The sequence below is a fragment of the Schistocerca gregaria genome, chromosome 11 (assembly GCF_023897955.1).
Source record: "Schistocerca gregaria isolate iqSchGreg1 chromosome 11, iqSchGreg1.2, whole genome shotgun sequence".
NCBI lineage: Eukaryota > Metazoa > Arthropoda > Insecta > Orthoptera > Acrididae > Schistocerca > Schistocerca gregaria.
The window spans coordinates 54,381,323-54,394,435 of NC_064930.1; the positions used below are offsets into that span (position 1 = coordinate 54,381,323).

General features: G+C 40.9%; 1 protein-coding gene across 2 annotated transcripts in view; it reads right to left on the minus strand.

Annotated features, from left to right (window-relative positions):
• Window positions 1–13,113, minus strand: part of LOC126295181 (nuclear pore complex protein DDB_G0274915) — a 132,064-nt gene that overhangs the window by 68,943 nt on the left and 50,008 nt on the right. The gene's annotated exons all lie outside the window — the stretch shown is intronic.

Consider the following 13,113-nt stretch of genomic DNA (forward strand, 5'->3'; position numbering starts at 1 on the left):
AGTAAGGCTTTTTGCAGATGATGCAGTTATCTATAATGAAGTACTGCCTGAAAGAAACTGCATAAACATTCAGTCAGATCTCAATAGGATTTCAGTGTGGAGCAGATATTGGCAACTTGCTCTAAATGTTCAGAAGTGAAAATTTTGCACTTAAAAAAACCGGTACCCTGTAAGATTAGTGAGTCACTGTTAGAATCGGCCAACTCATACAAATACCTGCGCATAACACTTTGTAGGGCTATGAAATGGGCTCAGTCGTGGATAAAGCGTGGGGTCGACTTTGATTTATTTGGAGAATACTGGGGAACTGCAATCAGTCTACAAAGGAGATTGCTTACAAATCACTAGTGCGACCAGTTGCAGAGTACTGCTCAAGTATGTGGAACCCGTACCAAATAGGACTAACAGACAATATTGAATGTATACAGAGAAGGGCAGCACAGATAGTCACATATTTGTCTGACCCGTGGGAGTGTCACAGAGATGCTGAAGAAACTCAACAGACGAGCTCTCGAAAACAGACACAAATTGTGCCGCCAAAGTCTACCGACGTTTCACGAACCGGCTGTAAATGGTGACACAAGGAATATAATACAATCTCCTACGTATCGCTCACATAGGGATTGTGAGGACAGGATTACAATAATTACAGCACACACAGAGACATTCAAGCAGTCAGTCTTCTTGTGCTTCATATGAGAACAGAACAGGAATAAACTTTCATAACTGGTACAATGGAATGTACCCTCTGCCAGGCACTTTGCAGTGTGTGGATGTAGACGTAGCTGTACTGCATGCAACCATGTGGAGATCTGTTTGCTCCACACAGTTCTCGAGAACGAGTTCCCATCTTCAGTTTCGGTGCAACAAAACTACATTAATAATTTCCCCCAACTTAAACATGTCCAAAATCATTTCACTTTCCACAAAACAATAAAAGTTTTCCTGTCTACATTCACATCTACACTCTTCAAGCCACCATACACTGTGTGGTAGAGGTATTGCTATCTGTTCAGCATTTCCCTGTTCCATTTGCAAATAGTGAGTGGAAAGAACAGTTGTCAGTAAACATCCGCATTTCTCAGATTATCTCGTCGTCGTCATTCTGCGAGATGTAGGTGGGGGGATGTAATATGTTGCCGAACTCTTGCCTGAACGTACATTCACTAAATTTCACCAGCAAAAAAACTTTTCACAATTCACGACACCTCTCTAGCACAGGTGCCACTCCAGTCAGTTCAGCATCTCTGTAACACACTCACACTGAATAAATCAGGCTCATCCAAACTGTGCCCTTGAGTTGGTAGCACCAGTGTTCGCCCAAGGCCAGAACCCCTGGAGAATTAGTATGTTGTTGCAGTGGTTGAGCCGTGTCCCTTAGCTGAACGTGCAGTCTGCCCGCCACATCTCGTCATGCCACTGTACACAAGCTTCGTACAGAAGATAGACCGACGCGTTAGCTATGGTCAAAAGCACTGGTACGACACAAAGTCATCAGCCGACAGAAGTAAGGCTACAGTGGATTGTACGGATGGTCAATAACAGCAGACAAAAAACCCAAGTGGGAAATTAATTTCTTTTGTACTGCTGTCGAAAATAGTGCCAAATGTTTGGTATGTTATCAGAACCTCATATTTATAAAAAAACAGTCGACTGAACGGCATTTTAATACCTATCACAAAGATCAGTTCGAAAAGTTGTCACAAGAGGAACGCCGGTCAGAGCTTGAAGAACTGAAAGAAAATTTCATGCAGCGTTACACTGAAGTAAGTGTTTCCTATTGTATGACACTTTATTATTTACAAAGAGATGATACGTAAAACTATATTTTATGATCGATGTCACTTAGCAATGTGCTAGTTATTGAATATCAGATAGTTAACAACAACAAACATTTCTTTTTGGTTGATGTTTATGTTTGGCTTGGATTAAATCGCGTCGCACAGACATAAGAAGAAGTTTCAGGTGCGTTATTGTTTGCTCTTTCTGAAAAGCCGTCACAAATGCTCTCACGGACAGCAAAGTGTCATTAAGAATCATTCTTTGTTTTTGTGTTTTTATGGATGGGAAAACATATGTTGTAGTTTGATCTATGTTTTCAATTAATTAAAACACAAACATTCCAATAAATAAAAATTTATTTTGCGACCACATTTTTCTGTCCTTGCTTGCGTCTATGATCACTTTTCATAGGAACTGGAGGAAAACCCACCGAAAACCAATCTTTTTTGGTTAGTTTTTTTTATTTGGATTTCAATAAACGAAACAATTGTTAAAATGACAAAAGTGTTTTAAAAACAGGATAGTACAAAATTAATTAGAAAATGTTTCCTCCCACCTTCCCCATGGTAGGAGCACGGAACAGGTAGGCAAAGTCTGCACTCAAGTTACAAATGCACACCGAGAATTGCAAAAGCAGGGAAATGCTTTGAGGCTGTGAATCTCATCATCAAGACTGCCTGGTCGACTCGGTGGCTAATTTGTCCAGCAGACCTCATGCAAATATTTTGGGGGGGGGGGGAAGCTCTTTCATCTCAAACTGTTGATCGCTGAGTCAAACATGTTGTTGTTGTTGTTGTTGTTGTTATCTGCCTACGTAGATCGCCACCTTCAACCCATTACATGCAGTCTCCCATCCTTCATCAAAAACACCAACCACTTTCTCGAACGCCTGGAATCCTTTCCCAATCTGTTACCCCCGGAAACCGTCATTGTAACCATTGATGCCACTTCCTTATACTATTCCGCACGTCCAGGGCCTCCTGACCCACAACTTCTTTACTTTTGAAAGCCAGACATACCAACAATTAAAGGGAACAGCCATGGGTACCAGGATGGCCCCCTCGTACGCCAACCTATTCATGGGTCGCTTAGAGGAAGCCTTTTTGGTTACCCAGGCCTGCCAACCCAAAGTTTGGTACAGATTTATTGATGACATTTTCATGATCTGGGCTCACAGTGAAGAAGAACTCCAGAATTTCCTCTCCAACCTAAACTCTTTTGGTTCCATCAGATTCACCTGGTCCTACTCCAAATCCCATGCCACTTTCCTTGACGTTGACCTCCATCTGTCCAATGGCCAGCTTCACACATCCGTCCACATCAAACCCATCAACAAGCAACAGTACCTCCATTATGACAGCTGCCACCCATTCCACATCAAACGGTCCCTTCCCTAAAGCCTAGGTCTTCGTGGCAAACGATCTGCTCCAGTCTGGAATCCCTGAAACATTACACCAATAACCTGACAACAACTTTCGCATCCCGCAACCACCCTCCCGACCTGATACAGAAGCAAACAACCAGAGCCACTTCCTCATCCCCTCAAACCCAGAACCTCTCACAGAAGAACCACAAAAGTGCCCCACTTGTGACAGGATACTTTCCAGGACTGGAACGTGGCACGTGGCCAAAGTTCTCTAAATGTTTGGTTCTGCGTGTATTTGTGATTATTTTTTCTCCCTTTTAAAGCTTGTTAAAACTAAGAACCATTCACTACTTAGTGATAAAAATTTTATTAATTTTTTCATCTTAGCAGTATATTGGAATATTGTACCAAACCGAGACAAAATCATTGCCTTGAAAAGGAAGAACACATAAAATGTTAATTGCCTTCTGAAATAAGTTTTAAAACTTGGTCAACTAAAGTTTGTGTGTACAAACAGCAAACTAATGATCTGATGACTAAACTCTGAAAAGGGATACAAAAAGTTATAGCATGAAGTACTTCAAAACATATTTACTTTTAACTACTAACAGTAAGAACGGGACTCTGTATCCATTATGTAAAATTACTTCCAAGATGTTTACGACACTAGTTCATTTAAGAAATTGATATAACTTTCAGAACATGCCTACTGTACATATGACAAGTGTGCATGTGCAATGCTAATAGAATCAATCTGTGTGTCAGAAAACTACTAAGTTGTTCTTCCATTCTTGTTTCGGATATTGTTTTCTAAGGCTTTGTGTACTAATCCTGCCACACGAACACTAACTGTTACCTAAACGGTACACGGTTTGCCCGTTTTACCATTCGTTGACCACTTTTAGAGAGAGGCGCTCTCTCTGTTATTTCATTTACATCGGATCTGACTGCAGGACCGTCCAGTGCAGAGCAGTGCTGTGTGTCTCACTCACTCTGCGGCTATCTCTCTCGCTCCTATGCAGACACCTGTGACAAACGGTCGCGTAGAGAGCACAGCCACGCCTGCCAGGCACAATTCTCAGAGAAAATGAACCGCTCTCTTTGGGATCTTGTGTATCTTTTCTGTTAATCTGACGTGTCGAGAGTCCCAGACTGGTGAGTAACACTTGAGAATCACTCACACAAATGTTTTATAGGCCCCCTTTTACATGGATGAATCAAATTTCCTTATGATTCTCCCGATGAAATTATCTGGCATCTGCTTTCCTTACTATTTATTTTGTATGTATATCCCATTCCTGGTCACTCTGGATGTTTTATTTCTAGGTGTTTAAAGTTGTTACCATTTGCAGTGTCCCCCCCCCCCCCCCCACCCCTTCAAATAGTGTCATTACACATTAGTGGATGTTTCCATCTACGTATGGGCAATACAGCATACTTATTTACGTAGTGGAACAACTGCCAGCCCTTCACAATCAACCAGTCCTCCCACATACCACTACAGTCTTCTGGTGCTGCTACCTTTTTACAGACAATTGCATCATCTGCAAACAGCCCCACTGAGCTTCCAACACTATCTACTACATCAGTTATGCACAGGGTGTATCCAAAAGAAACCAAACTTATTTTTATAAATTTCTTTATCCACATTTTAAGCACAAACTTTCAATGCCCTTCAAAGTACTCTCCACTTGCACTAATACACTTGTATAATTTTTTATTCAATTTTTCAAACCACTGTTTAACTTCACGCTTTGTGATGCTTGACAGCACCCCCATCGTTTGTCTTCTTCACCTCAGCAACATCAGCCAAATACTATCTTTTTATTTCTTTTTCATTCGGGGGGGAGGGGGGGGGGGGAAGAAAAGTCACACTGGGGGGGGGGGGGGGGCGGGGGGTGAAGCACAGGATCACACCATTTTCTACATCTACATCTATACTCTGCAGACCATCGTGAGGTATATGGCAGACAGTATGTCACCAGTTAATTGGGTTTCTTCCTGTTGTGTTTGCATACAGTGCATAGGAAGAATGATTGTTTAATAGACTTTCTTGGGGTAGCTTATGTCAGCAGCTCACTAACACTCTCCCATACTCTCAAACAAAACTGTGGCCACTAGTGCTGCCCTTCTTCGTATACGTTTTATATGCCCTGTTGGTCCTAACTCGTACTGGACCCGCACACTTGAGAAACGTTCTAGAATGGGTCCCAGAAGTAATTTGTAAGCTAACCCCTTTGTAGACTGATTGCACTTCCATAGTATTCTACAAACAACCGGCTTGTACCACCGGTTTTAACCACGACTGAACCTATGTGATCATTCCATTTCACATCCGTAGGAGATGTTACACCTAGGTATTTGTACGAGTTGGCCCTTTCCAACAATGATTCACTAATATTGCAGTCATGGGATACCACTTTTTTTGTTTGGCAAAGTGCAATATTTTACATTTATGAACATTTAAAGCAAGCTGACAATTTCTGCAACACTTTGAAATGTTATCAAGATCTGACTAAATACTTATGCAGCTTCTTTCAGATACTTCATTACAGATAATTGCATCATCTTAAAAGGTCTGAGGTTACTATCAATTTTGTCTGCAAGGTCATTAATATACAACATGAACAGCAAGGGTCTCAACAGACTTCCCTGAGGGTACACCAAAGTTACTTGTACATCTGACAAATGATCTCCAGCAAAGATAACATGCTGCGTCCCCCTGCCGTAAAGTCCTCAATCTGGCCACAAATCAAAAATGGTACCCCATACGGTCGTACTTTCAACCTTAAGTGTAACTGTGGCACCGAGTCAAATGCTTTTTGAAAATTGAGAAATACAATGTCCATCAGATTCCCTCGATCCAAAGCTCCCAGTACATCATGTGAGAAAATGCGAGTTGGGTTTCACACGATCTATTTTTGGTCTAGAATTGTCGTACAGACAGTGCTGTGCAACCAGGGACATTGTCACGACAGAAAAACCACCCAATAGCCACAAATCGGGCCACTTCCGCCTCACACAATTGCGCAATCTTTTCAAAACTCTCAATTAGAAGGCCTGGTTAACTGTCAGACCCTGCAGAAAAATGTGGATGACTTCTCTCACATTGAAATAACAAGTTGGCACTGACTCAATGTTTGATTTCCCCTAAAGAGCTTTCTTAGGGCAGTATGATCTTTAAATCTTCTACTGGCTCCATTGTTGCTTTTATTTCACTATTTTTGAAACATTAAAACAACTCAAACACAGGTTGTTCCTTGTACGCAGTTTTAACATTTCAAGAGTTTCTGTTCTACTTTTTCTGAGCAAAAAGCAATTTTCACTGCCACTCACGGTTTTAGAAAATCAGCCATTGCAAAAATGGCAATCGCACAAAACAGGTGACATTATTCTCTGTTGAAACTAGTCCTAGCCTCCTTCAGCAACAGCACTCTGCTTACGCACTCTGGAATGTTCACTCTATGTGCTCCTAGTGGGAAAACACATTACTTCAAAAGCTCCCCCGAACAAGTAATCAATTGGTTCTTTTGGGTACCCCCTCGTATAGTCAAAAGATTCAACGAATTGAAGTATAGCACAGTGCAATGAGTGGACAGTAGAACTACGTATTTTGTGGACAGTTGAGAAAGACATTATGATGAATAAATTTTGGGGTGGGGGAAGAGTTATGTAGTTTGTTCGACTGAATCTGAAGATAGGAGCTTGTTCTCTTGAAGTGTGTTGAGCAACAAGAATGATAACATTGCACGATTGAATGCATAAGTCAAGATTTAGTCATGTCTAATAACCATTACTTAACACCTGTGAAAATAGACAATACTAAAGCTCCAGAATGAGATTTTCACTCCGCAGCGGAGTGTGTGCTAATATGAAACTTCCTGGCAGATTAAAAACATGTGCAGGACCAAGACTCGAACTCGAGACAAACAATCGAACGGATGACGACACGATTTAATAATTGTCATGCTGTCGTCATAGCACAAAGAAGATTTCAGCAAGGTGTAGCACACATACATTGGACTGTGGTGTTTCTACATGTTTAACTCAACATCTTCCAAACAGATGGATCAGTTGTTCTGGAGATGACGACACTGTGTTTTGCTCTCTGTCACCTAGGTTCTGGACCTGTCACAAATGGATTGCATTTTATGCTGTTATGGTAAACACCCTGTCTACGTTATTCCACTGGCAAAAACAATTCCAGAACTCAAAAGGTGCTAATCTCTGTGGCTCCACATGTGTTTTACAATGTACGTTTTGAAATGGATTGTCAATTTGTTGTTCTCTGTGTGACAAAGGGAAGTCACATACAACACCTACAAATACATGTGCTTCAATAGCCACTGAAAATCTCATTAAAATCCTTTTGACTGTACTCCTGCACCATCTTACAAATATTAAAATAAACTAACGTTTCTGCATAGTTGCAGTGGGCTCCCACAGGGCAAAGACTAATTAACTGGGGTGTGGCTGCTTCAATATATTTCTCTTCCGTGTCACTAGACCACTGTTGTCACATTTATCGGAGTTTACTGGCTCTGCAATAATACCAGTATATGATAGGAGCACGGACGGGGTAGGTGGCAGACTATCTGTAGTTCGCACAGATTGCCAGCAACCGGTAGCCCTGTAAGAATCGGAGATGAGATTCTACTGACTGTGTTTTCCTGCCATTAATGGTGGAGAAATGACACGAGTTCTACATACGCCATTTGTTTAGCCGGTCATTGCAACATCCAATCGGTCGCTACCGTGCGCCTGCAGGGGTCTGTCGCACGTGACCTGACACGGCGTCACGACACCGACAGAGGGAACACTGCTACACGATCCGTGCAGGCGGCAATCCTCAGTACGAGAGGCGACACGTGATTGTAGGTTGACAGCCACACCGGACTCTCGCCCAAAACAACTGGTATAGTTTCTCTGCTACTGACAGCAACAAAGTACAGGCCCCAGACGCTTCCCACTGATTTGTCAGCAAGTCCTTCAACTGGCAAATAGCCTGTCACCCATCCCTCTCATATCTCGCAACACCTACCAGCATTATAAGACATAATCCATGTAGTGCCAGTGGTCTAGTGACATTGCTATAAAAGCAGCAACTCCCAGCTACTTAGTTTTTGCCCTGAAGAAAGTCTTTACAACATCAGGTTATGTTAGTAATTTACCATTTTACAAAATGACGAAGCAATACATCCAGAGGGATGATAAAAGTAACAACAACAAGAATGTGATTTTTTTTCCCCTTTTTAACTCTCTTTCATGTATTGTCACTTAGAATGATCACTAACCTATTTAAAGTATTGTTATTATTATTTCTTTCCTTTCTCAGACGTTATCTCTGGTTAAAAATGTAAAGTAATGCGGACCTTGATCAAGCGTGACTTCCCTTTAACTGTACGGTATATGTTACATTGCATGTAGGAACTTTTGGGTAACTGAACATGTATCAAGAATTACAGATTTCTGTAGTTGTATATACAGGGTGTAACAAAAAGGTATGGCCAAACTTCCAGGAAACATTCCTCACACACAAAGAAAGAAAATATGTTATGTGGACATGTGTCCAGAAACGCTTACTTTCCATGTTAGAGCTCATTTTATTACTTCTCTTCAAATCACATTAATCATGGAATGGAAAAACACAGCAACAGAACACACCAGCGTGACTTCAAACACTATGTTACAGGAAATGTTCAAAATGTCCTCCGTTAGCGAGGATACACGCATCCACCCTCCGTCGCATGGAATCCCTGATGCGCTGATGCAGCCTTGGAGAATGGCGTATTGTATCACAGCCGGCCACAATACGAGCACGAAGAGTCTCTATATTTGGTACTGGGGTTGCGTAGACAAGAGCTTTCAAATGCCCCCATAAATGAAAGTCAAGAGGGGTGAGGTCAAGAGATCGTGGAGGCCACGGAACTGGTCCGCCTCTACCAATCCCTCGCTCACGGAATCTGTTGTCGAGAAGCGTATGAACACTTGGACTGAAATGTGCAGGAGCTCCATCGTGCATGAACCACATGTTGTGTCGTACTTGTAAAGGCACATGTTCTAGCAGCACAGGTAGAGTATCCCATATGAAATTGTGGTAACATGCTCCACTGAGCGTAGGTGGAAGAACGTGGGGCTGTACACGGTACAGAAACAACTGGTTCTCCCGTAGCACTCTCCATACAGTGAGGTAGTCAATGTTACCTTGTACAGCAGCAACTTCTCTGACGCTGACATTAGGGTTATCGTCAACTGCACGAAGAATTGCCTCGTACATTGCAGGTGTCCTCGTCGTTCTAGGTCTTCCCCAGTCAGAGTCATAGGCTGGAATGTTCCGTACTCCCTAAGACGCCCATCAATTGCTTCGAACGTCTTCCTGTCGGGACACCTTTGTTCTGGAAATCTGTCTCGATATAAACGTACCGCGCCACGGCTATTGCCCCGTACTAATCCGTACATCAAATGGGAATCTGCCGACTCCGCATTTGTAATCATTGCACTGACTGCAAAAGCACGTTCGTGATGAACACTAACCTGTTGATGCTACATACTGATGTGCTTGATGCTAGTACTGTAGAGCAATGAGTCGCATGTCAACACAAGCACCGAAGTTAACATTACCTTCCTTCAACTGGGCCAACTGGCGGTGAGTCGAGGAAGTACAGTACATACTGGCAAAACTAAATGAGCTCTAACATGGAAATTAAGCGTTTCCAGACACATGTCCACATAATATCTTTTCTTTATTTGTGTGTGAGGAATGTTTCCTGAAAGTTTGGCCGTACCTTTTTATAACACCCTGTATACGTTTGGATGTAGCTGTATTGCGTTTATGTACTGGTGGATATTAGGTGGTATGACTCGTGTAGTTGATAGTATACTTGGCATATCTCCTGTTTTCTTCTGTATATTTGTTGTATTGGGTATGGATATTTCGATTAGTTGTGTTAATTTCTTCTTTTTATTGGTGAGTATGATGTCAGGTTTGTTATGTGGTGTTGTTTTATCTGTTATAATGGTTCTGTTCCAGTATAATTTGTGTTCATCATTCTCCAGTACATTTTGTGGTGCATACTTGTATGTGGGAACGTGTTGTTTTATTAGTTTATGTTGTATGGCAAGTTGTTGATGTATTATTTTTGCTACATTGTCATGTCTTCTGGTGTATTCTGTATTTGCTAGTATTGTACATCCGCTTGTGATGTGATCTACTGTTTCTATTTCTTGTTTGCAAAGTCTGCATTGATCTGTTGCGGTATTGGGATCTTTAATAATATGCTTGCTGTAATATCTGGTGTTTATTGTTTGATCCTGTATTGCAATCACGAATTCTTCCATCTCACTGTATATATTCCCTTTTCTTAACCATGTGTTGGTTGTGTCTTGACCGGTGTGTGGGTGTGTTAGACGATACGGGTGCTTGCCGTGTAGTATTTTCTTTTTCCAGTTTACTTTCTTCGTATCTTCTGATGTTATGTGATCTAAATGGTTGTAGAAGTGATTATGAAATTGCAATGTTGTAGCCGATGTATTTATATGAGTGATTGCTTTGTGTATTTTTCTAGTTTCTTAAATTGTCTACCTGTCCATAATGTAGTATAGGTTTTTTATGTCGATACATCCCCTTCCTCACTCCTTTCTGCTTAATGTGAATCTTTCTGTTGTTGAATGTATGTGATGTATTCTATATTTGAAATATGTCTGCTTGTGTCTGTGTATGTGCGGATGGATGTGTGTGTGTGTGTGTGTGTGTGTGTGTGTGTGTGTGTGTGCGTGTGCGTGTGCGTGTGCGTGCGTGTGCGTGCGTGTGCGTGTGCGCGCGCGAGTGTGCGAGTGTACACCTGTCCTTTTTTTTTCCCCTAAGGGAAGTCTTTCCGCTCCCGGGATTGGAATGACCCCTTACCCTCTCCCTTAAAACCCACATCCTTTCGTCTTTCCCTCTCCTTCCTGAAGAAGCAACCATCGGTTGCGAAAGCTAGTAATTCTGTGTGTGTGTGTGTGTGTGTGTTTTGTTCATTGTGCCTGTCTGCCGGCGCTTTCCCGCTTGGTAAGTCTTGGAATCTTTGTTTTTAATATATTTTCCCATGTGGAAGTTTGTTTCTATTTTATTTACATCATTGTTAAATAATTTATATATATATAAAGATTTCAAGACTTACCAAGCGGGAAAGCGCCGGCAGACAGGCACAATGAACAAAACACACAAACACACACACAGAATTACTAGCTTTCGCAACCGATGGTTGCTTCTTCAGGAAGGAGATGAAAAGACGAAAGGATGTGGTTTTTTTTTTCCCATGTGGAAGTTTTTTTCTATTTTATTTACATCATTGTTAAATAATTTAGTTAGATGTGAATGCGTTGAGGTGAACTTCTTTCGCCAGAAATTTGCTATTTTATCTTTTCCAGGGGCTTTTCAATTGTGCGTAGAATTAATTGCTCAGGTGACTTCATGTTGCGAAATTATCAGTTCAGACATTTGAGGTATCATCTTGTATGTGTGTGTTTCTGCTTGTATCCACTGTGCATGCCTGTTATGTTGTACCGGGTTTGACCATATGTTGCTCCACAAGTGTTCCATATCTGTTATGTTTGGTGGATTGTCTATTTTAATGTGTGTGTTATCTATTGTCTGGTAAAATTTCTTTTGGTTTGTGTTGAATGTTTGGTTTTGTTTCCTTCTATTTTCATTTTTTTTTATCTGCAAAGTCGTTTGGCCAATGCTTGTAATTTCTGCTCCTTTTAATCTAATTAATCCATCGCTTCTTGTCTGTTATTTCATTTCTTATAAATTGTGTTAGCTGTCCGATGACTTTGCTCAGTTTTTCTATTCTGATCTGTACCCTGTGTTGCCATGCTGGTTTTGTGGGTTTCTTCTGTGTATTGGTTGGTTCTGATATCTGCTTAGTGTGTATATTTAGTGTAGTGAGTGCTCCTATATAAACCAGTAGTTGTAACTCTTCCATAGCTGTATTTTCATTTATTTTGTTGTGTATGATTGTGTCGATAGTTATTGTTGTTTCGACTTGTGGGTTATTTTGTGGTCTATGCAAGAATGGTCTAATGTCTGTATTTGTGTCTTTGTATTCTATATATGTCAGCTGAAATTTTTCTTCTATATCTAACATGTGCGTCTCTTCATGTTCTATTTTTGCTTGTTCTGGTGGTTGTCTTAAGATTTCGTTTTCCTCTGATTGTTTAATTGATGCGTGTTGGTCTTTGTTTGTTTGCTCTGGGAAGTTTGTGTCCATTACTGTATTTTCTTCTTCTTCTGATTGCACATTATTCTGTTCCAGTATTTGTTGCACTTGTTTGATGTTTTCTAATTCTGACTGGGGTATCATGTTATTTTTGATTATTACACACATCTGATCAGCTAGTCGTCGTTCTGTTAAAAATTTTAATTCTGGGTATCTGGTAATAAATGTTGTGTATACTTGTGATCTGTATCCAGTTGTGTTGGTTCCTAAGTTTGTTGCTTGGTAATAACAGAACGTGAGGTGTCGGTTAACTTCATCTGACCATCTCATCCTCTTGTCTTTGGTTTCCTTCTAGAGTGGTTGCAGGAAGCATATCCTGCAAAACACCTCTACTTGGATTTAAATTATTTTCCGTGTGGCTAGCAGTGTCGTTACCATTGTGGACAGGCATAGGGTTCAAGTGTTGTCCCCAACCATGCCAGCACTTGTCCGAGGCTTCTTTAGTATTATCCAGAACCAACTAAAAGGGGGGTTAAGCCCTACTAGTGGTTTGTTCTTTTCGTCGCCTTTTACGACTGGCAGAACATACATTATTATTACTATTATTATTATTATTATTATTATTATTATTACTATTATTATCTTTTGAGCAACCACACTGTCAGGAAGTTTATATTTTATTTGTTACACTTTACACCCTTTTACCTACAACAGAAACACAGGACGTGTTCAACATTATTGAGATCCATAATACTTTAAGTTATT